At 46.1% G+C, this 27,077-nt stretch overlaps 1 protein-coding gene across 1 annotated transcript in view; it reads left to right on the forward strand.

Moving 5' to 3' along the window:
- LOC115457560 (killer cell lectin-like receptor subfamily B member 1B allele B) overlaps positions 1-27,077 on the forward strand; it is a 567,620-nt gene that overhangs the window by 536,991 nt on the left and 3,552 nt on the right. The gene's annotated exons all lie outside the window — the stretch shown is intronic.

Here is a 27,077-nt window from a genome sequence, read left to right on the forward strand (position 1 = left end):
CTGTCTATCCAACTGGAACAGCTTTTGACATTTTACAGCTAGACCAAGCATAGGTAGTCTATTATTTCATATCATCTTTGGCTATTGGTTTGGGTGAACCACTGATTCCGCCTACTGCCTTCAACCCATATAATGGGCTAGGTTGCCTCATACCATCTCCTATTCTCAATCTAACCTCCTTGGTGGTGGTGGTGGTGGAGGAGGAGCAGAAATGCTTGGGTATTCCAAGTCTCTTTCTTGTTCAATGACACTGCCTTTTAAGCCAGTGGGGTTCCAAGCCTTAATGTCCTTGGTGTGAACCAGAAAGGGGCTTGGAACACGGGTGGGAGAATGTGTTTCACAGTTATGGAGCGTAGCCAGACTTCGCCGGGAGGGGGGGGGGACAGAGCCCGAGGTGCGGGGGCACATTTTCACCCCCCCCCCCGGCGGTGTCCATTGGCGGCGGGGGGCCAGAGCCCGAGCTGTGGGGGCACGTTTTTGCCCCTGCCGGCGGCGTCCATTGGCGGCACATCGGCGGGGGGGGGGGGGTTGGCGGCGGCAGGTGGGGGCCAGGGCTAAATCTACGGGGGGCCCATGCTCCTGTGGCCCCATGCTGGCTATGCCCCTGGGGATTGTATTTGTTCTAGTTAAGCCCATTTCTGCATCTGCCATGGAGTATGTGAAAAGCAGTTTATATATTTGAAAGAGCAGGACATAATCTCATATGAATCTCGTCCTTTGCAAGCCTTGTTTACCAGTCTGTACCCTACCCTTTATATGTTGGATTTGTAAACCTTCCCATCCGACTCAATGCAGGGCTGTGGGTGAATCTACCGCGGAGGTCTCAACTTATAATCAGGCTGTTCTTTACTGATATCTGCCCAGACTCCTAAGTAGATGCATTGACTGAGGAGAGGGGACTTCTGGAAAAGATGATAGGTGGGGGGAAAGAAATGAGTATGAAAATATAGTTAGGGATTAGGCTTGCCTTTTTGAACTAGGCTATAAAAACAGTAAGGATGGTATAACTACTTTGCATGTTTTAGATTATTTAACTTTACAAATTTTAATTGAATACAAATTGAAAAAAATTACAATCATGATTAATTGCATGTCATTTATTTATATACTAGTAAAAAAGGCCTGTTTCTGAACGAAATGAAACGGGAGCTAGCAAGGTTGTCCTCTAATGGCAATTATGTTTTAAAGGGAACTGTTAGGAGGAGAGTATGTGTGAGAGAGTGTGTGTTTGAGAGAGAGAAAGAGTGTGTGAGTGTGTGTGAGAGAGAGAGAATGTGTGTCGGAGAGAGAGAGTGTGTGTGTGAGAGAGTGAGTGTGTGTGTGAGAGAGTATGTGTGAGAGAGAGAGAGAGTGTGTGATTGAGAGAGAGACTGAATGTGTGTGTCTGTGTGAGTGTGTCCCGTGTGCACCAATTATGCTCGCTCCCCTGCATTCATCCATATGCAGGCAACGTCCTCTGTGCCCTGCCCCCTCCATGCATCCATGTGCAGCATCTGTCCCCTGGCCCCTCCATCATCACATCTCCCCCCTCCACCTCCCTCTGAGTTCCAGGCCCCCCTCCCTCCCAGTTTCAGGCCCTCCCTCCAAGTTCCAGCGTCCCCCTCCCATTTCCAGGGGGTCCTCCCTCCCTCCCAGTTCCAGGCACCCTCCCTCCAATCTTTAAAACTCGATCTTCACTTACCACGTCGGGGTTACGGCGGGCGCCAGCAACGGTACACAGTGTGCAGCCTCGGCCCTTCTATCACTGTCAGCTCTGGTCCCTCCCTTGCGGAAACAAATGAGGCCGGGACCAGAGCTGACAGACAGAGAAGGGCCGAGGCTGTTTTTCAAAATTATCATATTGAATATGCATAAGAAAAATTTGCATACATTGGACTTTGATTCTAGGCATATCTGTAATGCATATTAATTATGTGATCCTAAGAACACCACTGGAAAGGGTTTGAAGCGCATGGGACTAACAAGAGCTACCAAATCAGCAGACTACCACTAGATGTCGCTGTACACAAACAGCAAAGCTGACAAGCTATTCAAAAACAAGGAGGTTTAATAGACAGGAGATGAAGTGACATCAGAACGCTGAAACATAGTAAACACCAGCAGATAAAGACCAATTAGATCAAGTTTCCCCTTCCCAACACAGCCGTCATCCCCGTTCACTCAAAACAAATCAAGCAAACCTATGAGCTGCTGCATCCACTTTGTCATTCTTTATTGTTGATAGCATTTTTATTTAACCTCACTTATATTTTCAAACATGCCAGCTTGTGCAGTATACACTTACACAAGGAAGTATAACAGAACAACTTTTCATAGGTAGAGTAGTAATTTGTTATAAATCTTAATCTGTGTGTCATTGGGAGGGGCTGGTTACGGGGCAGGGCATAGCCAGACTTTGGTGGGAGGGGGGTCCAGCGCCTGAGGTGAGGGGGCACATTTTAGCCCCCCCCCCAGCGCCATCGACCCCCCCCCCCACCATTGCCGACCCGCCGCCACTTTTGACAACCTCCAGCCCTGTCAACCCCCCTCGCGAACCTTCCCCCGCCATCGCCTACCTTCGGTTTTGCTGGTGGGGGACCCCAATCCCCGCCAGCCGACGTCCTCTTCGTCCTGCAGTGAAAAAAGTCTTCGTTCTTCTGTTGCATGCTGACGTCAGACTCAGAGCTGTTCTCTGAGTCTGATGTCCTGCACGTACAACGTGCAGGACGTCAGCATGCAACAGAAGAATGAAGACTTTTTTCACTGCAGGATGAAGAGGACGTTGGCTGGCGGGGATTGGGGTCCCCCACCAACAAAACTGAAGGTAGGCGACGGCGGGGAGGGTTCACGAGGGGAGAGGGTCATCGGGAGAGGGGTCCAGGAGGAAATCTACAGGGGCCCAGGCCCCCTCAGGCCCCACATAGCTACGCCACTGTTACAGGGACACCTTAGCACGTGTTATATTAGTGCAGAGATTTTTTTCTCTCCTGGTAATGAGGCCAGCAGATAATTATCTGTAGCATTGACACAATAGCAAAGCAAAAGGCAATTCAACCATTGTCAGAGTACAGTATCTGTAGTACTGACACAATAGCAAAGCAAAAGGCAATTCAACCATTGTCAGAGTACAGTATCTGTAGTACTGACACAATAGCAAAGCAAAAGGCAATTCAACCATTGTCAGAGTACAGTATCTGTAGTACTGACACAATAGCAAAGCAAAAGGCAATTCAACCATTGTCAGAGTACAGTATCTGTAGTACTGACACAATAGCAAAGCAAAAGGCAATTCAACCATTGTCAGAGTACAGTATCTGTAGCACTGACACAACAGCAAAGCAAAAGGCAATTCAACCATTGTCAGAGTACAGTATCTGTAGCATTGACACAACAGCAAAGCAAAAGGCAATTCAACCATTGTCAGAGTACAGTATCTGTAGCATTGACACAACAGCAAAGCAAAAGGCAATTCAACCATTGTCAGAGTACAGTATCTGTAACATTGACACAACAGCAAAGCAAAAGGCAATTCAACCATTGTCAGAGTACAGTATCTGTAGTACTGACACAATAGCAAAGCAAAAGGCAATTCAACCATTGTCAGAGTACAGTATCTGTAGTACTGACACAATAGCAAAGCAAAAGGCAATTCAACCATTGTCAGAGTACAGTATCTGTAGTACTGACACAATAGCAAAGCAAAAGGCAATTCAACCATTGTCAGAGTACAGTATCTGTAGTACTGACACAACAGCAAAGCAAAAGGCAATTCAACCATTGTCAGAGTACAGTATCTGTAGCATTGACACAACAGCAAAGCAAAAGGCAATTCAACCATTGTCAGAGTACAGTATCTGTAGCATTGACACAACAGCAAAGCAAAAGGCAATTCAACCATTGTCAGAGTACAGTGTCTGTAGCATTGACACAACAGCAAAGCAAAAGGCAATTCAACCATTGTCAGAGTACAGTATCTGTAGCATTGACACAACAGCAAAGCAAAAGGCAATTCAACCATTGTCAGAGTACAGTATCTGTAGTACTGACACAACAGCAAAGCAAAAGGCAATTCAACCATTGTCAGAGTACAGTATCTGTAGTACTGACACAATAGCAAAGCAAAAGGCAATTCAACCATTGTCAGAGTACAGTATCTGTAGCATTGACACAATAGCAAAGCAAAAGGCAATTCAACCATTGTCAGAGTATCTGTAGCATTGACACAATAGCAAAGCAAAATGCAATTCAAAGATTTTCGGAATAAGTATTTGTAGCATTGACACTACTACTACTACTTATCATTTCTATAGCGCTACAAGGCATACGCAGCGCTGTACACCATACACAAAAAGACAGTTCCTGTTCAAAGAGCTCACACTATAAATAGGACAGGCAAACAGACAGAACAACTAAGAGGTAAGGGAATTAAAGAGGTGGGGATAAAAGGGTACAGGGCAAGTGAGTAGTGATTAGAAGTCAAAAGCAGCGTTAAAGAGGTGGGCTTTTAGCCTAGATTTGAAAACAGCTAAGGATGGGGCTAGATGTACAGGCTCAGGAAGTCTATTCCAGGCGTGCGGTGCAGTGAGATAAAAGGTACGGAGTCTGAAATTACCAGTAGAGAAGGGAACAGACAACAGAGATTTATCCACAAAACAAAGGAAACAAACCTATGTAGCTACTAATATTACTTTATCTATAGCGCTACTAGACGTACGCAGCGCTGTACACTTGAACATAAAGAGACAGTACCTGCTCGACAGACCTTACAATCTAATTTGGACAGAGAAACAGGACAAATAAGAGATAAGGGAATCACTAAGGTGGAAATGATAAAAATATGCCTACTGAGCAAGCATTGTCGTTCTTTATTGTTGGGGGCGTTTTTATTTAATCTCACTTATATTTTCAAACATGTTTTGTTGGATTATTTGTAGTAAATAATTAGCAGATTTTAGTACACACAGCTTCAGCTTTAGAAATGTTAATTTCTTTCTTCATCTCTCTCTCATTCACCCCTGAATAATTCACTGCTGAGTCACTTTAAAGTTGAAGTAACAAAACATCTGTTTACTCACAGTTTGTAGTTAGATTATAATCAGACAGGCTTATATATACATATTACTATACATTTGTATTATCAGCTCCTTCCATGTGCTTAGATGGTAATGGATGCTCACACCACCATAGATCCTCTCAGGTTAGGAGAGATCATGAGCTCCATGTGCTCCATGTGCTGCATGTGCTGCATCTGCTGTATCTAACCCCCACAGGAAGTTGCATAGCTGTGTGACCTCTCTAAGTAATTCACATCAGAGGTCACAGAGTAATCACAGAGAAATAATAGGTGACAGGCAATGCATGTAAAATACAATTACATTCCAACAAACCCCTTCTCATGCATAACTGTCATGCAATTATTTATTCATACAAAGTCCAAGCTTTATACGCAGATTCACAAAATGTTCTCTGGGTAACGGTTTGGTCATGATGTCAGCTGTCATCTCACTGGTGTGACAATAGTGTAGACTGATGACCCCTTCTTTCGCCAACTCTCGCACGTTGTGGTATTTCGTTGCGATGTGCTTGGTGCGTGACTGAACCTTGTCATTCTGTGACAGTCGGATGCAGCTCTGATTATCTTCCATTATCTGGATTGGTCTCTTTTCAGCTATTCCAAAATCCAGCAAAAGTTTTTCAATCCACATCAGTTCTCTGCACGCTTCCGATACGGCCACGTATTCAGCTTCTGTAGAAGACAAACTCACAATACTTTGTTTATGACTGGCCCATGAAATTTGTACATTTCCATACATAAACACATATCCACTTGTGGATTTATAATCAGAATGATCCCCTGCCCAATCTGAATCACAGTAACATATTAGTTTTGGATTACTATTGGCTGAAATCTTTAATTTACAATCAATGGTACCCTTTAAATACCTTACCATCCTTTTAACTGCAGTCCAATCTGATTTGGTAGGTGAGCTGACCCTTCTGCTCAAAATTCCTACTGCATTTGCTATATCAGCCCTGTATGTGGTAGCTAGATATAAAAGCTTACCTATGGCTGATCTATATTGGATGTTATCTGGTAAAGGTTCTCTTACTGTTTCATCCTTCAGAAAATCAGTGATCATGGGAGTGCTTACAACTTGGGCATCTTGCATACCTAAACTTTCAATAAGCTCATTTATTTTCTGCTTCTGGCTTAGAAGATAAGAACCATCATTTTGTTTCTCAATTTCTATACCAAGATAGTATGACACATTACCAAGTTCTTTTATCTCAACATTGTGGTTTAAACACTTTACAATGTCCTTGTACTCTTGCTCACTTTTGCTTGCAATGAGCAGATCATCAACAAAAGCTAAAATGTATGCATATTGTCCATTTGTGCACCTAGTGTACAAGCATTTATCTGCTTCACCTTGCTTAAATCCTAAATTTGTCAATATTTCATGCAATTTTTCATTCCAACATTCTGCACTTTGCTTTAATCCATAAAGACCTTTGTTTAATTTACACACTAGCTGTCTTTGTTTTGTATTTATGAAACCTGTTGGCTGTTCCATGTACAAGTCTTCAGTTATATCTCCGTGAAGAAACGCTGTTTTCACATCAACGTGGTTGACTTGCATGCCTTTTGAGACTGCAATGCTCAGAAGTGTTCTGATTGTCGTGTGTTTCACTACAGGTGCAAACACTTCATCAAAATCTTCTCCATATTTTTGAAGATATCCCTTTGCCACTAATCTGGCTTTATACCTTTCCACTTTTCCTTGTGCATTCCTTTTTAACTTGAATACCCATTTGCATCCTATAGCTTTCTTGCCAGGAGGTAATTTTGTAAGAATCCAAGTATTATTTTTATCCAATGCATCAATTTCTTCTTGTGCAGCTTTATGCCATTCAGCAGCTTCTTCTGCTGGCATTTTCTCAATCTCATCCCATGTTAAGGGCTCTTGAGCTTCTGCTGACTTTGTTAGGTAAGACAGTCTTAGGGGTGGAACACCTTTGTTTTCCCTGGATGAGCGTCTGACAACAGGTTGGTCTGACCTTTCCGCATCCTCTAAATCTGAGAGTCCTTCTCCAATTGATTCCCCTTCTCCAACTGTACTGTCTTCTTCAATGATCCTTTCTGTGTCTGCTTCCTCTGCCTGTTCCTCGTTAGATACAGGTGAGTTGCTTTCAGACATCTGCCTTGGTATGGCATTTATATACACTGGCATGTCTATTATGGTTCTAGTTTCATATTCTGGATGATAAGGCTCATCTGGGATAATCCAGCCTTTATCAACCCTTTTGTTTTCATCAAAATATGTAACATGTCTTATGCCAACAATGCCAGTTTTCAGATTCAAAATTCTATATCCTTTGTGTCCTGGAGCATAGCCAACTAAAATGCCCCTTTCTGTTGTGGAATCCAGCTTATGCCTTCTTTGCTTTGGTACATGAGCATATGCTGTACTTCCAAATGTTCTTATGTGTGACAGGTTTGGCTTCCTACCATGCCATGTCTCATGTGGTGTGCGCTCAGCGCCTTTAGTTGGCATTCTGTTTTGTAGGTACACTGCTGTGAGAATGGCTTCCCCCCATAGTCTTTTAGGGAGATTGCTATCTGACAGCATACATCTGGTCATTTCCACAAGTGACCTAAATTTTCTCTCTGCAACAGAATTTTGCTCTGGTGTATAAGCTACTGTTGTGATATGTTGAATGCCTTCTTGTTCTAGAAATGTGCGCATGCTTTGTGAAGTGAACTCACCACCATTGTCGGTCTGAAGAACCTTTGGTTTTCTTTCAAATTTATTGCTCACCATGGCTACGTATTTCTTCAGCATGTCTGTGACTTGACTTTTTTCTTTCAGCAAATAGGCCACACAGTATCTAGAGAAATCATCCAAGAATATTAGCACAAATCTGTTATTTCCCAATGATGGGATATTAAACGGTCCACATAAGTCACTGTGTATTAAGTCCAGCACTTTATTACTCCTATTTCCTGTGTATGCAGGAAATGAGGGTCTTACACCTTTTTGAGTAACACAGTCTATGCATTTCTCCATTTTACCAGCATCTGCACTTATCTGAATGCCGGTGGCCAGTTGCTTACTGTAAAGATCCTGGATCACCTTAAAATCACGATGTCCCAGGCGGCGATGCCAGATTTCCAGACTACATTTACCATCATTCTTCCTTACTTGCGCCAGATGTGAGGCTTCACCTGAAATGTTCAGCTTATAAACATCATTATGCATAAAAGCTTCAGCATACACTTCATCATTTTTAGAGATTGTGCACTTACTGTTTTCAAAATGAATCGCAAATCCCTTCTTATCTAATGTAGATACACTAAGCATATTGCAAACTGCTTGGGGAATATACAAGACATCACTTACAGGAATTTCTGTAACTTCATTAGACACTTTGCATTTTAAGAATCCAATACCTTTTGCTTGGATCTTAGCAGTCCCTGCGTTTGCAGTTTTAAGAATTCCTTCTTCTGGACACATTTCCTGAAAGAAATCTTTACAATTGGTTAAATGGCATGTGCTCCCTGAATCCAAAATCCAAGTACTTTCATTTGAATTATTATTTACCATAGTCAAAGATTTTTCTGCCATTAGAAAGCCCTTGTGTTTATCTTTGTCCTTCATACATTTTCTGCTTGGAAAATTCTTTAGTTCCATTGGCTTAGGTGAGCTAGAGGGAGTGTTTTGTGTTTCCTTACACCATTTAGATACATGTCCCTCCTTTCCACATGAGTAGCAAATCAGCTTGCCCTTGGGTGGAGTTTTCCCATAGCTCTGCCTTCCTCTGTTCTTTGCCAAGAAATTTGTTTCATTTCTCTCTGACTTGCTTTGAGAACACATCTCCTCAGAATCATTTATTATGCATTCCTGCCTTAGTTTTGATGTTGCCTGTTCAAAAGATTGCCCTTCAATGGCCTCATTTACAGACCTAAAAACATCAAACTTCTTTGATAGTGAGGTAAAAAGAAATGCTCTTTTCAATGCATCACACATGGGAATTCCAGAAAGTTCTAGCTTTTGAAATGAAGACATAAGATGCATAATGTGATCATTACATTTACTTTTATCCCTTAATTTGGTTTCATTCAACTCTGCCAGCCAAATTGGTTGCTGCTTTGCATATGTAGTTGCATACATAGTTCTCAGTTTATATAAAATGTCCTTTGGTGTATCTTTTCCCTCCACTAATATGGCTTGTTTCTCTGAGAGAGCTTCCAAAAGCATGCACTTCACATAATAGTTTGCATTGTCCCATTCAGCCATATTTTCAGCTGTTCTGTCTTGGTCTAAGCATATATCTAATCCTTTTGCTCGAAGGAGACATATGAATCTTAATTCCCACTGCTGATAATTAAACTCAGTTAATTTAGGCACCTTGAGAGAATAGAACAATGGTGAACTTCTTCCCTCAGCCATTTTCTTAGCCTTCTGTCTGCTGTGTGGGGGGAGAGAGAGACAGACTGAATCTTTCCTTTAAAACTTAAGAGAAAAATGTGGCCTTTTTTTCTGCCTGGTAATATTTCTCTTCTTTTTCAATTCCTGGACCCTGGGCCCATAACCCTTTTGTTGGATTATTTGTAGTAAATAATTAGCAGATTTTAGTACACACAGCTTCAGCTTTAGAAATGTTAATTTCTTTCTTCATCTCTCTCTCATTCACCCCTGAATAATTCACTGCTGAGTCACTTTAAAGTTGAAGTAACAAAACATCTGTTTACTCACAGTTTGTAGTTAGATTATAATCAGACAGGCTTATATATACATATTACTATACATTTGTATTATCAGCTCCTTCCATGTGCTTAGATGGTAATGGATGCTCACACCACCATACTACTAGACGTACGCAGCGCTGTACACTTGAACATAAAGAGACAGTACCTGCTCGACAGACCTTACAATCTAATTTGGACAGAGAAACAGGACAAATAAGAGATAAGGGAATCACTAAGGTGGAAATGATAAAAATATGCCTACTGAGCAAGCATTGTCGTTCTTTATTGTTGGGGGCGTTTTTATTTAATCTCACTTATATTTTCAAACATGCCGGCTTGTGCAGTATACACTTTTAAATCTCTCACTCACTGTTTCTCCAGCATGGCAAAGTTCCTGGACACAGTTTAAATCACTCACTGTTTCTCCAGCACGGCCCGACTTCTGGCCACAACTGAAATCACTCACTGCTTTACAGCCCGGTACCTCTTTCCTTATTACATGGAACAGCTTCTTAACTTTTCCTCCAAGCTTTCCACAGCCTTCTAAGTTCCTCCCTTGTACCTGAGCTACAGCAGCAATGTCCATGGACTCACTTCCCCAGCCATCTCCAGTTTGGGTCTCCTCTCCAAACCCTTGCTCTGCCTCCAATTCCTTTATCGTCCTCAGCTGGTCCTCTTCCTCCTGATTATTCCTCCTCAGCCAATCTCCCTCCTCTCCCTCGGGATCCTGGGACTTGTAGTTCTCTTCCTGCTCCCTTTGCTTGCCCCCAGGGCTTTGCAGGGCTTCTTGGGAACTGTAGTCCTCCTCCCTTCTCCTGCTCTTGGGAAACTTATGCCTCTGTGGGGGCGTGGCTTCCCAGCCCCTAGGATCCTGGGATTTGTAGTTGGAATCCTAGGTAGGAAACCTACTGTGATGGAAAATATGAAAAATTGCTTTAATCGATAATACATTTTTTAAATCCCCTGTCTTTGACCCAAAAGTGACTTTCCTGGTATATCTCAAAGAACAATGTATTATATGCCACACAGTGACTACCCTACAATTTTTTGATATTGCAATATATTTTAATTTCTTGAATTTTATCAATTTTCAAATCTTATTATGTACCTCATGTAAATATCATATACTAATTATCCTCACTTCACTCATTCATGCATTCTTACTTGTATTTCCAACAGAACTTGCTACAATATATCAAATACACATTTTCAAGGTATTAACAGTTTCCTTGTTTCCAAGTCTGTGTTACTAACATACTACTACTAACTGCTCGCTATTGAGAGTTCATAGTCCCGTATAGGTCTCAACCCTCTATAAAGTCTTATCTTTATAGTTCAATTCGATCTTCTCTTCAGCCAAAACTGGCTACAGTTATAAAAGTCCTGCTTTGCCAACAAAATCCGACCTTTATGTTGTTTCTGTATAGAGGAGACTTCCCTTGAAAATTGCGTGTTAAAATAAACGTTCTTGCTGTACTTTCCGTTTGCTGTCATCTTGAGAAGACCACTGCCACAGCTCTGATATCCAATTTCTTATACCGTCAGCCCTACGCAGTCGTTGCGTTTCACCCTAAGGCATCTTCAGGGGTTTGACTAAAAGGAAATTAGATATGATACCATGGGAATACAAATAACTTCCAAAGATATACTCCCAATTTACACAGATATTATTATGAAGTACCTTATATACCATGCCGGCTATATTAAACGGACTGCGCTTCCTCCCTTGCAGTCTGCGAAATGGCGCTGCCGCTAATAAAACGCCAGCGCATGCGTGCTGCTTATATATACACTTAGAAACTCCTCCTCTTGCCTCCCCTCTTATAGCCATGTCCAATCCACCTCTTTGTTCAAGACAGTGGGCTGTACCGTGTGCCATTCATATATAAGCCTTTGTTCTTTACCCATCATCTTGTGAAGAATATCGCCCCCTTCTGTCGGGTGAAATTGTGATAACACTACAAATCTAAAATCTTCCACAGAGTGCCCCTTTTCAGCCCAGTGATCTACTAATGGCATATCCAATTTCCTTAAGCGAAGGTTACTTAAATGTTGTGCCATACGCAATTTCACCTTCTTGACAGTTTGCCCTATGTACCACAATGCACACGGGCAAGTTACTGCATATATCAGAATTACGGTTAGTTTTATCATATAGATAAAATGTTTTTGCACGTGTCTGATTTGTTATCTATCTGTATCCAGTTAGTTTGAATGGCATAAGGGCAATATACACATCTCTGCTCACCCCTCCCCTTTCTTAGCAGCTCACCTAAGTTTTTCCCTCTGGTGTAAGCATATCTGGGTATATTTTCAAATCCCTCCAGAAGTCCCAACATAGGCCAATGTCTGCTAATAATATCTCTGATTTTAAAGATGGAGGTCCATTAGGTAACACACATGTTATTTGATTGTCTTTTCTACAGCTCTCCCCCTCTGTTTTTAATAACCATTCCCTTTGGGCATTGTACGCACGTTTATAAGCCTTACAAACTACATTTATGGGGTATCCTCTCTGAAGGAATCGATTCTGCATCTGAGCTGCCTGTACAATGCATGAGATAAGGCACCTCTCAAGAACAATGTACGAGATAAGGCACCTCTCAAGAACAATGCACGAGATAAGGCACCTCTAAAGAACAATGCATGAGATAAGGCACCTCTCAAGAACAATGTATGAGATAAGGCACCTCTCAAGAACAATGCACGAGATAAGGCACCTCTAAAGAACAATGCATGATATAAGGCACCTCTCAAGAACAATGTACGAGATAAGGCACCTCTCAAGAACAATGCACGAGATAAGGCACCTCTAAAGAACAATGCATGAGATAAGGCACCTCTCAAGAACAATGTATGAGATAAGCCACCTCTCAAGAACAATGCATGAGATAAGGCACCTCTCAAGAACAATGCATGAGATAAGGCACCTCTCAAGAACAGGTTGGAATGCCTCTGAAGCCAGCTTGTGCAGGAGGGAGGCGGGGTATGTTTTGAGGTTCGGCAGATAACCCACCTGGCCAGTGGTTTGTTTACCTGAACTGAGAGCATATGACTGAATCCTCACGTACCTGGATAAGTTTTAGCTTAATAAAAAGGGGGCTATTTGCAGCAGAGCCTTGGGGCTCATTCTGTGGATGGACGCATCGTGCAGAAAAGACTTGTTCCTGGTCTTAGGAGGACTTCAGGCTTTTTTGCTGCAATGGGCCCCCCAGCTGATGAGATAAGGGCCTGAATTACTGACCAGTTGTGATGATGATGTATGTATATATATATATATCTTTCTTATTTTACTTTTCTGTAGCCTTCCTTTAGTAATGTACTCAATTATAGTGTGTATTTCTTAATCATTGTGATGCAGTAACAATTGTGACTTATACACTCTCCAATTAAAGTGCAAATAAAGAGTTTCATTTATCCAATACGAATCTAAAAGAATCTGTAGTATTTTTCCTGTGAGCAGTCTGTGTTGATCAAGTGAGCAGGCTGTAATACCGAAGCAATACACCTACCCATCTTGCTCCTCTCCCGGATCCCTTCTTCCCTGACACTTAGGGGTTCCGCACAACGGATACCAATGGGGAAAAAGGCCTAGTTCACATACAAGACACATCCATGAAAGAAATGTATAGAAAAATATGAACAAACCACAGAAAATTTGGGAAAAAATTGTTTTAAATGAACAAGCACAAACTAACCTTTTTCTTTTTAGGCGGGGAGGGGTCCATACACACCCCTATGTGTTATCACAATATGCTGGACATCTCTCAAAGACAAACTGAGCACCTCTTCATTACCTGAATCTTTCAGCCTGATAAAATGTAAATTTAAAATATCACTAGGTTCTAGTGTGCTAAAGTCAACTTAATAATCTGTTCCTGCATTTTTTTCATCACCAAAAAGTGAATGATATTTGTGGTTTTTAGATGCTGAGTGAGCTCAGGCCTCTGTGCACCAGGTGTCCAATGTTCTGCATAGAAAGGAGAGCAGGTGGTTAACACATTTCTCAAATGCCCAAATAACGGCTGCACCCTCAGACCTGCCATCATGTGTTTGTGGTCAGTGAGGTCCCACTAGGGTTACCATATGGCTCCAGAAAAAGGAGGACGGATTGAGCCAGCCGGGTTTTGCTTCCATTGCTTTCAATGGAAGTAAAACCCGGCTGGCTCAATTACTTCCATTGAAAGCAATGGAAGTAAAACCCGGCTGGCTCAATCTGTCCTCCTTTTTCTGGAGCCATATGGTAACCCTAGGTCCCACCAGACCTGTTTCACCCTTTGTCATCATGACAATAAGTCACTGGCCAACCACAGGAAGCCAGGCCTCAGCATGCACAGAAAGCCAAAATGGCTGCCGCAGAAGCACTGGACCTCCAAAAGGGGAGGGAGGAAGAAATGAAGAAAAGCTGTCAGAAGACATGAATTTCTGTCTGTTAAATTCTGCAATTATCGATATTCTGCCTGAGAGGATATCAGAACCTGAGTTTGCCCATTACACATCTCCCATGCTACTTCCTGGCTCTGGCAGTGGGTTTTATCGCTGTCTGGACACTGCTAGAGAGGAGGGTCTGTGTATCAACAGCTGTTCTGTCCTCGCTGACCACAAGGAAGGGTCTGTTTAGCTGCCTGTGTGGGTGATGTTGAGACTTCTCTTGTCCCTGAGGTATTGAATGTGATACTCAGAAGCTACAGAAACCATTAGCGTCCTGATCATTCTCTCCTGTACTGTGAGGGATCCTTTGAGCCATATCTTGGATGGAGGCCACCATAGCATCGGAGAAGGAAGAGATGCAGGAGGAAGGTATGTTACTCCACGGGTCAGAACCAGGATGCTTCTGGGAATTTGGATCATGGATGATCACTAGGGTCTTTTTCAGATGCTAACACAATCCTGGGAATTAGAATTACTTCCCAGCATACAGTGAGACTAGATCTGAAATACAGAGATTGGGTGGTGACCTCAGTGATTGAAACAACCTTCATTTGTAGTCAAGTGAAGTAGTTCTTACAATCCAGCAGTTCAGGCTGTGGAATAGTTACCTAAACGTCCTAGGGTAAGTGGTTCTTGGCATGTACCACATGTATATGTTACCTTTCCTTTACATATATGAGTTTATATGTGATGTGATTTTGTTCATGTTCAGCATTGCTATGCAGAGTTTCATTCCTGGACCTGGCTTCTGCTCTGTGGGCCGGCCAAGGTAACTGCAGAGCCAGCACTCATGGTCCCATCACAGGGAGGGAGTCTCAGACATCAATGAACAGCGACACCTCATGGCCAAAATCAGGGTGCATTATCATTGGGTTCTGGAGGGCGCTACAGTTTGTATGCACTGGCCAGGCACTGCCACTGTGGACTAAGCTGGGGGGGGGGGGGGGTATAACAGGGGAAACATCCCAGCTAGTGGAACATAAAGGATCCTGGTGCCATAACCCAATAGAAGCAAATTCTGATTGAGCTGGAAGCCTAAAGGAGAGGAGAAAAACTGCCAGGTGCAAAATACATTGATCCTGAGCTTTACAATCCATTTCCACTTAGCAGTAAATGAGTGAATACAAAGTTTTTTAGTTGGTAAACTATGCAGATATGAGTGGAAGCCACAGAAAAGGACAGAAAGATCTCAGAGTTCTACTGGGACTTTTGCTGACAGATATATTGTTTTCTTCCTGTAAAACTCTAACCCTCAACCTCCCTTTCTGTGAAGGAATGCAGCGAGACCAGTATTTCTCCTCAATCTACCGAGAGCTCCTACTCTGGAGGACCATGGCTAAGGTTCTGGGCTTATCACAAGCTGTTCTGGTTCTGATGATGGTTCTGGTCCTCCGTCTCTGTAAGTATCAGTCCAGCAGGAATGAGTTTGGTTGGAACAGGCCAGGATTTGAGTAAAGGGACAGAAGGACAGACCCTGGAACAGAGGGAGAGAAAGAAGGGTGAAGAGACAATATATAAAGAATAAAAAACAGAGAAATATTTACAGAGAGGAAAGAGACACCTGGAGAAAAAAAGAGAAGTAAGTAAAGAGAGTGAATGAGTAATGATAAAGATAATCTGGTCTTTTATTCCACTAATGCCTCACAGTACAAAGCAGGTGACATAATCACAAGTAACTACCCAGTTTCCCTGAAAATAAGACATCCCCTGAAAATAAGACCTAGTAGAGGTTTTGGTGAATTGCTAAATATAAGGCCTCCCCCGAAAGTAAGACCTAGCAAAATTTTTGTTTGGCCCCGATGGGACATGGACACAGAAACCTTAATTTTTTTCGCTGCAACCCAAAGACAAAATAACATAAAAGAAATGCAAGAAACAAGACTGAGGTGGAAAATCTATCGTCCAGCGGACTCCTACCATCCTCCTTCACGCTTTTGTGAAGATCAACTACCGGTAAGTGAGCCCAGAAAGAAAAGAAACATCCCCCTTGCAGAAATAATAAAAGAAAAGAAAATGAGTAACCGAGCCCGTTCGGCGCTGCTCCATCGCCCAAGGGCTAAGTCAGACTAGAAGGATGGAAAGTGTTGCGAATGTATAGGAGGAGCGCATAAAGCGCCACCAACGGGGAACGGAGCTACCGTAGAATTTTTTTTTTAACGTTTGTAATACGGTAGGGATGATCCTGCGCTCTAAGCCCTCTCACAACCTCCCGAGACCCCCAGCCAGAGCAGCCCGGCCCCACATTCCATTACCTTCCCTAGTGCATACCCCTCCTCCATTCCCAGCCTGGCCAGGGCGGCTCTGCTCCACTTGAGTCCTGCAGTCACTGTGGGCAGGTAGGCGAGCCACGGCCTACTCCTGTAGGATACCGCCCCCCACTTCAATACTGTTCCCGACCGCCACAGTCCCCCTACTACTCCCGAATAAGACATCCCCTGAAAATAAGACCTAGCGCATCTTTGAGAGCAAAAATTAATGTAAGACACTGTCTTATTTTCGGGGAAACACGGTATACACAGAAAACATGAGAAAGATAGAGTCAGACATTTCCCTATTGGTCTCATATTCTGCTCAGTGACTTTCCTGTGTCCTTTTCTCTTGTCACAGGTTCCCAGTGTTCCCAGCAAGAAGGTCAGGTCCGATTTACTTCACCCAGTAGTGTGAAGGACACAGCAGGTACTTCTGCTCAGGGGGTTGAACCTGGGGAAGCAGCTATCACTGAATTGAGAGGAAGGGAGAAGGGAGTGAGTGTGAGGAGGAAGGGAGAAGCGAGTGAGTGAGTGTGAGGAAGAAGGGTTGTGTGAGAAAGAAAGAAAGAGGGAAGGGAGAATAGAGGAGTTTAGGTAGAATAAAGAAATGGGGATGAGGAATAACATAAGCAAAGAAAAAAGAAGGCAGCAGGGTGGCAATACTTTGAGAAAAGAATGGAGGGAGGAAAATTAGAAATTAAAAATTAATATAGAAAAGCTAAAGAAATAGAAATAAGGAATCTATATAAAAGAATAAAGAATACATGAAAGAAACTGAAGAAGGATCAAGGAAGAAACATAAACGGAGCTTTTACTAAGCTGTGGTAAACACTGTCTGCTTATCGCAGGTTAAAATCCACCACTGTGGGGTGAGCTCAGGAGTCCCGCAGAAGCTTTGTGTCCAGTGTGTACTACCCATGTGCTATAAAATAGGAAATATGTTTTTAGCCTGTGGTGTGTTTGAGGGTAGTAATAGGCATGCCCAGTGCTAACCAGCGTAGCTGCATTGACGTGCGCTATCCGATTCGCATGTGGTTAGGCCAGGAGCCTTTACTGCCTAACTGATCACGTTTCCTTACCACATAATTACAACTGCAACCCATCAAAGTTTATATATGTGACTGCAGGTCCATATAAGTGAAGACTGTATATATGGCACAGGTAACTAGGTGTCCTCCCCATATAACTGTAACTACCACCCAGCTAAAACCATGTATGTGATATTTATGTAAAATTATGCATGTAAATATTGTTACCCGCCTTGGAATAAAGCGGGATATAAATGCATTAAATAAATACATAAATAAATAAAGTAAAACAGAGTGGACACCCGGGAGGAAGTGGAAAACATGAGAAAGGACCTACGGAAGCTAGAAGAATGGTCTAAGGTTTGGCAATTAAAATTCAATGCGAAGAAATGCAAAGTGATGCACTTAGGGTGTAGAAATCCACGGGAGACGTATGTGTTAAGTGGGGAAAGTTTGATGTGTACGGACAGGGAGACGGATCTTGGGGTGATAGTATCTGAGGATCTGAAGGCGACGAACCAGTGTGACAAGGCGGTGGCCGTAGCTAGAAGGTTGCTAGGCTGTATAGAGAGAGGTGTGACCAGCAGAAGAAAGGAGGTGTTGATGCCCCTGTATAAGTCGTTGGTGAGGCCCCACCTAGAGTATTGTGTTCAGTTTTGGAGGCCGTACCTTGCGAAGGATGTAAAAAGAATTCAGGCGGTGCAAAGAAAAGCTATGAAAATGGTATGGGACTTGCGTTACAAGACGTATGAGGAGAGACTTGCGCACCTGAACATGTATACCATGGAAGAGAGGAGAAACAGGGGTGATATGATACAGACGTTCAAATATTTGAAAGGTATAAATCCGCAAACGAACCTTTTCCAGAGATGGGAAGGCGGTAAAATGAGAGGACATGAAATGAGATTGAAGGGGGGCAGAGTCAAGAAAAATGTCAGGAAGTATGTTTTCATGGAGAGAGTGGTGGATACTTGGAATGCCCTCCTGCGGGAGGTAGTGGAGAGGAAAACGGTAACGGAATTAAAAAATGCGTGGGATAAACATAAAGGAATCCTGTTCGGAAGGAATGGATCCTCAGAAGCTTAGCCGAGATTGGGTGGCTGGGAGGTGGGCCTTGTTCTGGGCAGACTTCTACGGTCTATGCCCTGAAAATGGCAGATACAAATCAAGGTCAGGTATACACATAAAGTAGCACATATGAATTTAAATTGTTGGGCAGACTAGATGGACCGTGCAGGTCTTTTTCTGCTGTCATCTACTATGTTATTATGTAGCGAATGCTACATACCTGTAGAAGGTATTCTCCGAGGACAGCAGGCTGATTGTTCTCACTGATGGGTTGACGTCCTCGGCAGCCCCCTCCATCGGAAAGTTTACTAGCAAAGGCCTTTGCTAGTCCTCGCGCGCCCATGCGCACCGCGCATGCGCGGCCGTCTTCCCGCCCGAAACCGGCTCGAGCCAGCCAGTCCAGTATGTAGCAAGACAATACACTTCAAGGGAAGATTCAACTCCAAAGGGGAGGCGGGCGGGTTTGTGAGAACAATCAGCCTGCTGTCCTCGGAGAATACCTTCTACAGGTATGTAGCATTCGCTTTCTCCGAGGACAAGCAGGCTGCTTGTTCTCACTGATGGGGTATCCCTAGCCCCCAGGCTCACTCAAAACAACAACCATGGTCAATTGGGCCTTGCAACGGCGAGGACATAACTGAGATTGACCTAAAAAATTTACCAACTAACTGAGAGTGCAGCCTGGAACAGAACAAACAGGGCCCTCGGGGGGTGGAGTTGGATCCTAAAGCCCAAACAGGTTCTGAAGAACTGACTGCCCGAACCGACTGTCGCGTCGGGTATCCTGCTGCAGGCAGTAATGAGATGTGAATGTGTGGACAGATGACCACGTCGCAGCTTTGCAAATTTCTTCAATGGAGGCTGACTTCAAGTAGGCTACCGACGCAGCCATGGCTCTAACATTATGAGCCGTGACATGACCCTCAAGAGCCAGCCCCGCCTGGGCGTAAGTGAAGGAAATGCAATCTGCTAGCCAATTGGATATGGTGCGTTTCCCTACAGCCACTCCCCTCCTATTGGGGTCAAAAGAAACAAACAATTGGGCGGACTGTCTGGTGGGCTGTGTCCGCTCCAGATAGAAGGCCAATGCTCTTTTGCAGTCCAATGTGTGCAGCTGACGTTCAGCAGGTCAGGAATGAGGACGGGGAAAGAATGTTGGCAAGACAATTGACTGGTTCAGATGGAACTCCGACCTTCGGCAAGAACTTAGGGTGAGTGCGGAGGACTACTCTGTTATGATGAAATTTGGTGTACGGGGCCTGGGCTACCAGGGCCTGAAGCTCACTGACTCTACGAGCTGAAGTAACTGCCACCAAGAAAATGACCTTCCAGGTCAAGTACTTCAGATGGCAGGAATTCAGTGGCTCAAAAGGAGGTTTCATCAGCTGGGTGAGAACGACATTGAGATCCCATGACACTGTAGGAGGCTTGACAGGGGGCTTTGACAAAAGCAAACCTCTCATGAAGCGAACAACTAAAGGCTGCCCTGAGATCGGCTTACCTTCCACACGGTAATGGTATGCACTGATTGCACTAAGGTGAACCCTTACAGAGTTGGTCTTGAGACCAGACTCAGACAAGTGCAGAAGGTATTCAAGCAGGGTCTGTGTAGGACAAGAGCGAGGATCTAGGGCCTTGCTGTCACACCAGACGGCAAACCTCCTCCAATGGAAGAAGTAACTTCTCTTAGTGGAGTCTTTCCTGGAAGCAAGCAAGATGCGGGAGACACCCTCTGACAGACCCAAAGAGGCAAAGTCTACGCCCTCAACATCCAGGCCGTGAGAGCCAGAGACTGGAGGTTGGGATGCAGAAGCGCCCCCTCGTCCTGTGTGATGAGGGTCGGAAAACACTCCAATCTCCACGGTTCTTCGGAGGATAACTCCAGAAGAAGGGGGAACCAGATCTGACGCGGCCAAAAGGAGCAATCAGAATCATGGTGCCTCGGTCTTGCTTGAGTTTCAACAAAGTCCTCCCCACCAGAGGGATGGGAGGATAAGCATACAGCAGGCCCTCCCCCCAATCCAGGAGGAAGGCATCCGATGCTAGTCTGCCGGGGGCCTGAAGCCTGGAACAGAACTGAGGGACTTTGTGGTTCACTCGAGATGCGAATAGATCCACCAAGGGGGTGCCCCACGCTTGGAAGATCTGGCGCACCACTCTGGAGTTGAGCGACCACTCGTGAGGTTGCATAATCCGGCTCAGTCTGTCGGCCAGACTGTTGTTTACGCCTGCCAGATATGTGGCTTGGAGCACCATGCCGAAACGGCGGGCCCAGAGCCACATGCTGACGGCTTCCTGACACAGGGGGCGAGATCCGGTGCCCCCCTGCTTGTTGACATAGTACATGGCAACCTGGTTGTCTGTCTGAATTTGGATAATTTGGTGGGACAGCCGATCTCTGAAAGCCTTCAGAGCGTTCCAGATCGCTCGCAACTCCAGAAGATTGATCTGTAGATCGCGTTCTTGGAGGGACCAACTTCCTTGGGTGTGAAGCCCATCGACATGAGCTCCCCATCCCAGGAGAGACGCATCCGTGGTCAGCACTTTTTGTGGCTGAGGAATTTGGAAGGGACGTCCCAGAGTCAAATTGGAGCAAATCGTCCACCAATACAGGGATTTGAGAAAACTCGTGGACAAGTGGATCACGTCCTCTAGACCCCCAGCGGCCTGATACCACTGGGAGGCTAGGGTCCATTGAGCAGATCTCATGTGGAGGCGGGCCATGGGAGTCACATGAACTGTGGAGGCCATGTGGCCCAGCAATCTCAACATCTGCCGAGCTGTGATCTGCTGGGACGCCCGCACCCGCGAGACGAGGGACAACAAGTTGTTGGCTCTCGCCTCTGGAAGATAGGCGCGAGCTGTCCGAGAATCCAGCAGGGCTCCTATGAATTCGAGTTTCTGCACTGGGAGAAGGTGGGACTTTGGGTAATTTATCACAAACCCCAGTAGCTCCAGGAGGCGAATAGTCATCTGCATGGACTGCAGGGCTCCTGCCTCGGATGTGTTCTTCACCAGCCAATCGTCGAGATATGGGAACACGTGCACCCCCAGCCTGCGAAGTGCCGCTGCTACCACAGCTAGGCACTTTGTGAACACCCTGGGCGCAGAGGCGAGCCCAAAGGGTAGCACACAGTACTGGAAGTGGCGTGTGCCCAACTGAAATCGCAGATACTGTCTGTGAGCTGTGTGTGTAGGCATCCTTCAAGTCCAGAGAGCATAGCCAATCGTTTTGCTGAATCATGGGGAGAAGGGTGCCCAGGGAAAGCATCCTGAACTTTTCTTTTACGAGATATTTGTTCAGGGCCCTTAGGTCTAGGATGGGACGCATCCCCCCTGTTTTCTTTTCCACAAGGAAGTACCTGGAATAGAATCCCAGCCCTTCTTGCCCGGATGGCACGGGCTCGACCGCATTGGCGCTGAGAAGGGCGGAGAGTTCCTCTGCAAGTACCTGCTTGTGCTGGAAGCTGTAAGACTGAGCCCCCGGTGGACAATTTGGAGGTTTTGAGGCCAAATTGAGGGTGTATCCCTGCCGGACTATTTGGAGAACCCACTGATCGGAGGTTATGAGAGGCCACCTTTGGTGAAAAGCTTTCAACCTCCCCCCGACCGGCAGGTCGCCCGGCACTGACACTTGGATGTCGGCTATGCTCTGCTGGAGCCAGTCAAAAGCTCGCCCCTTGCTTTTGCTGGGGAGCCGCGGGGCCTTGCTGAGGCGCACGCTGCTGACGAGAGCGAGCGCGCTGGGGCTTAGCCTGGGCCGCAGGCTGTCGGGAAGGAGGATTGTACCTACGCTTACCAGAAGCATAGGGACCAGTCTTCCTTCCCCCGAAAAATCGTCTACCTGTAGAGGTAGAGGCTGAAGGCTGCCGGCGGGAGAACTTGTCGAATGCGGTGTCCCGCTGGTGGAGAGACTCTACCACCTGCTCGACTTTTTCTCCAAAAATGTTGTCCGCACGGCAAGGCGAGTCCGCAATCCGCTGCTGGAGTCTATTCTCCAGGTCGGCGGCACGCAGCCATGAGAGCCTGCGCATCACCACACCTTGAGCAGCGGCCCTGGACGCAACATCAAAAGTGTCATAAACTCCTCTGGCCAGGAATTTTCTGCACGCCTTCAGCTGCCTGACCACCTCCTGAAAAGGCTTGGCTTGCTCAGGGGGAAGAGCATCAACCAAGCCCGCCAACTGCCGCACATTGTTCCGCATGTGTATGCTCGTGTAGAGCTGGTAAGACTGGATCTTGGCCACGAGCATAGAAGAATGGTAGGCCTTCCTCCCAAAGGAGTCTAAGGTTCTAGGGTCTTTGCCCGGGGGCGCCGAAGCATGCTCCCTAGAACTCTTAGCCTTCTTTAGGGCCAGATCCACAACTCCAGAGTCATGAGGCAACTGAGTGCGCATCAGCTCTGGGTCCCCATGGATCCGGTACTGGGACTCAATCTTCTTGGGAATGTGGGGATTACTTAGTGGCTTGGTCCAGTTCGCAAGCAATGTCTTTTTTAGGACATGGTGCAAGGGAACAGTGGACGCTTCCTTAGGTGGAGAAGGATAGTCCAGGAGCTCAAACATTTCAGCCCTGGGCTCGTCCTCCACAACCACCGGGAAGGGGATGGCCGTAGACATCTCCCGGACAAAGGAAGCAAAAGACAGACTCTTGGGAGGAGAAAGCTGTCTCTCAGGAGAGGGAGTGGGATCAGAAGGAAGACCCTCAGACTCCTCGTCAGAGAAATATCTGGGGTCCTCCTCTTCCTCCCACGAGGCCTCACCCTCGGTGTCAGACACAAGTTCACGAACCTGCGTCTGCAACCTCGCCCTACTCGACTCGGTGGAACCCCGTCCACGGTGGGGGCGTCGAGAGGTAGACTCCCTCGCCCGCATCGGCGAAGCTCCCTCCGCCGACGTAGTCGGGGAGCCTTCCTGGGAGGTGGCCGCTGTCGGCACCGCACGCGGTACCGACGTCGGGGACCTCAACCCGGGCGATGGGCCAGCCGGCGCCACGCTTGACGGTACCGGAGGCGCAAGCACCGCCGGTACCGGAGGGGTAGGGCGCAACAGCTCTCCCAGAATCTCTGGGAGAACGGCCCGGAGGCTCTCGTTTAGAGCGGCTGCAGAGAAAGGCTGAGAGGTCGATGCAGGCGTCGACGTCAGAACCTGTTCCGGGCGAGGAGGCTGTTCCGGGCTGTCCAGAGTGGAGCGCATCGACACCTCCTGAACAGAGGGTGAGCGGTCCTCTCGGTGCCGATGCCTGCTGGGTGCCGAATCCCTCGCCGACCCAGAGCTCTCGGTGCCGACATGGGGAGGAGACCGGTGTCGATGCTTCTTCGACTTCTTCCGAAGCATGTCACCGGAGCTCCCCGGCACCGACGAGGAGGACGTAGAATCCATCCGTCGCTTCCTCGGGGCCGAGACCGAAGAGGGTCGATCCCGGGGGGGCTGTACCGCAGGAGCCCTCAGGGTAGGAGGAGACCCACCCGAAGGCTCACCGCCACCAGCAGGGGAATGGACAGCCCTCACCTGCACTCCTGACGATGCACCTCCGTCCGACGACATCAGCAGACGAAGTCTCGGTACCACCGACGTCGATGCAGTCGCCCGATGCCTCGGCGCCGATGCAGAGGTTCGATGCCTCGATGCAGTCGATGAAGCGGCAGCCAAGGAAGATGGTCCGGACGCTGACGACGTCGATACACTCGATGCCTCCGGTGCCGATGCCGACGAAGAGCCCGAGAACAAAACGTTCCACTGGGCTAATCTCGCTACCTGAGTCCGCCTTTGTAACAGGGAACACAGACTGCAGTTCTGAGGGCGGTGCTGGGCCCCTAGACACTGAAGACACGCAGAGTGCCTATCAGTGAGCGAGATTACCCGGGCGCACTGGGTGCACTTCTTGAAGCCGCTGGAAGGCTTCGATGTCATGGGCGGAAAAATCACGCCGGCGAAATCAAAAGCCGAAATGGCGAAAATTGAAGCACCAAAATTTAGAGGGAGAAAAATCTCGACCGAGGCCAAAAGAGGCCTACCCCGACAACGAAAGAAAACTTACGGGGCAAAAACTGAGAAATACGGGAAGGGCAGAAAACCCGAAAGGGTCTTCCGGAACACTACCGGAGCGCTTCCCGAACTTTTTCAAGGAAAAAACAGCAAAAAACACGTCGAAAAGGACGCGCGAGGTCGACTCTCTGGGGCACGAACGGCGTAACACGACCGTACCGAGCGCGGACGAAAGAAGACTGGCCGGCTCGAGCCGGTTTCGGGCGGGAAGACGGCCGCGCATTCGCGGTGCGCATGGGCGCGCGAGGACTAGCAAAGGCCTTTGCTAGTAAACTTTCCGATGGAGGGGGCTGCCGAGGACGTCAACCCATCAGTGAGAACAAGCAGCCTGCTTGTCCTCGGAGAATAATGGCTACATGCTAATTGGGAAATTTGCATATGACCATTAATTGAAGAAATAGAAAATGTGGCCAATGTACAACTGCGCTAAAAGTGGCCTCAGCACGTGGGAAAGCCCCACACTACAGATACCACAGGCCACTTTGTAGCACAGCTTAGTGGAAGGGCCTGAAAGGAATGAGATAAGGAGAAGACAAGATTTTAAAATACCAAGATTTGAGATAAAGTAATGCGGCTGTTTTATTAGACCAGTTGATTATATAAAAATAAAGGTTAACAAATAAAAATAAAACAGGAAAAAGAATATAAGCTGATACTGAGACCTAAAACCCCTTTTCTCAAGCCAGGGGTCCAGCTTGTTTTATTGATTAACTTTTACTCATAAAGGTTTGAGAAGTGCTGCCCTAATTCCACCACACCCATTAATAGTGGAGTTGTAGTGCCACTGTGTGGTTGTTATGTAGAACTGCAGTTCTATGTTAAAATATAATTTGTGAAACTTTCTAACAGATTGTATTTCTTATGTGAAGTATTTATTGACTCCTGGTCCCTTCCACCCCCCCCCCCCCCAACACACAAACACACTTTCTATTCCTCCTGGAGAAGGATCTGGGGCTAAGCATTGCCCCCTAGACTGGCTCTTGAACAGGGGAAAGTGTTATTACTTCTCTAAAGAGGAAACAAGCTGGAGCAGCAGCTATGAGGATTGTAGACATAGGAGGTCTGAACTCCAAGTGATACCAGACCATAGAGGCTAATATGAAATGTAAAGTTATAGTAGGCAGTCAGTGAAAGCCTCCTGAGCCAGACCCACATATACAATTGCCCCTTCCATTCTCCCCCACCCCACCTCCCACATTCATGTTATTTATGTTAGAAAGGAAGGAGAACCTCTTTCAATCAGTCCTCCCTGATGAGACAGTCTGGCTTTCTGTTTCCTCTGTCTCTTATTTCTTCATATTTAATGGCACCATTTTCCTTGTCTGTATCCCAAACTTACTCAAAATGTGCTAAGAAACCTTCACGGTGACCTCAACTCCCTACACTTCTGGACAAGGATCTGGGGCTAAGCATTGCCCCCTGGGCTGGCTCTTGCACAGGGGAAAGTGTTATTACTTCTCTAAAGAGGAAACCAGCTGGAGCAGCAGCCGTGAGGATTGTGAAGAGAAGGGCTCTAATCTCCTAGTGATGCAGGACCAGGAGGAGAGGTTGAGCTGAAATATTTATAACTAAAGAGTTACACTGAAAAGACTATAGTGTTCCTTGTAAGTTGTGCTATACAAAACCAGACAGTTTTAATCCCTCCCTGTGCACCTCCTGTATCTCTGTCCAGGCCTGGGATCCAGCTGGCTTCCAGTTCCTGTTCCTTGAATCCTGCCTGCAGCCAATTTGCTGCAAATCCTCTGCCCCCCTCCCCAAAATCCTGCTCTGGGACGATGGAGGAGGGATCCTTCTCTCCTTCCCTGCCCCTTCAGATTTGTGGCTGTGGTCGGTCTGCAGAGTCTTCACTCCTGTGACCTGCTTAGAAGTGGGGTGGAAGGAGCTGAGCTTGTTGCAAGGATAGAATTTCCTTTCACTTCCAGGTACAGGGGGAGGAATGAGGGAACTGGTTGTGTTTTAGAAAGCAGGGGAAATGTGTGTTGTGGGATGGATACTGGGAAAGAGGGGGAAATAATGAAAAGAGGATGGGAAAAAGGAAGGAGAGGTGGGAAAACAAGGGGATAGATGGGAAGGGAGGGGACAGGAGGATAGATGTAAGGAGTGTGGAGTAATTGAACAGCTAAGGGATAAGTGCAGATGGAAGAACAGAAGGAGGTGGAAGAGAGGAGAGGCAATGAAAAGGAATGGAAGGGCAAGAGAGAGAGACAAGAGAAGCTTGGGAGGAGAAAGAAGAGATGGTAATCAGGGGACAAGTGGTGGAAGCTGAGAAAGACAAAGCTTCAATCAGAGGTGCTGAGTGTGAAGACACAGCACATGATGGGAACATCCCCACACCGCAAGCATGCAAAATTATGTGTGCAGTTGTAATGCATAAATAGGGGGGGGAGGGGAAGAGGAAGCAATGGAGACAATCTGCCTTTCCTGCTGTTCGTGGTTAGTATTAGAAGCCTACCTAACCCCCAACAGCACTGCACAACCTGCACTAAAATATTACAGGAAACATTGCAACGCTGTAAGAGGTGGT

The sequence above is a fragment of the Microcaecilia unicolor genome, chromosome 14 (assembly GCF_901765095.1).
Source record: "Microcaecilia unicolor chromosome 14, aMicUni1.1, whole genome shotgun sequence".
Classification (NCBI taxonomy): Eukaryota; Metazoa; Chordata; class Amphibia; order Gymnophiona; family Siphonopidae; genus Microcaecilia; species Microcaecilia unicolor.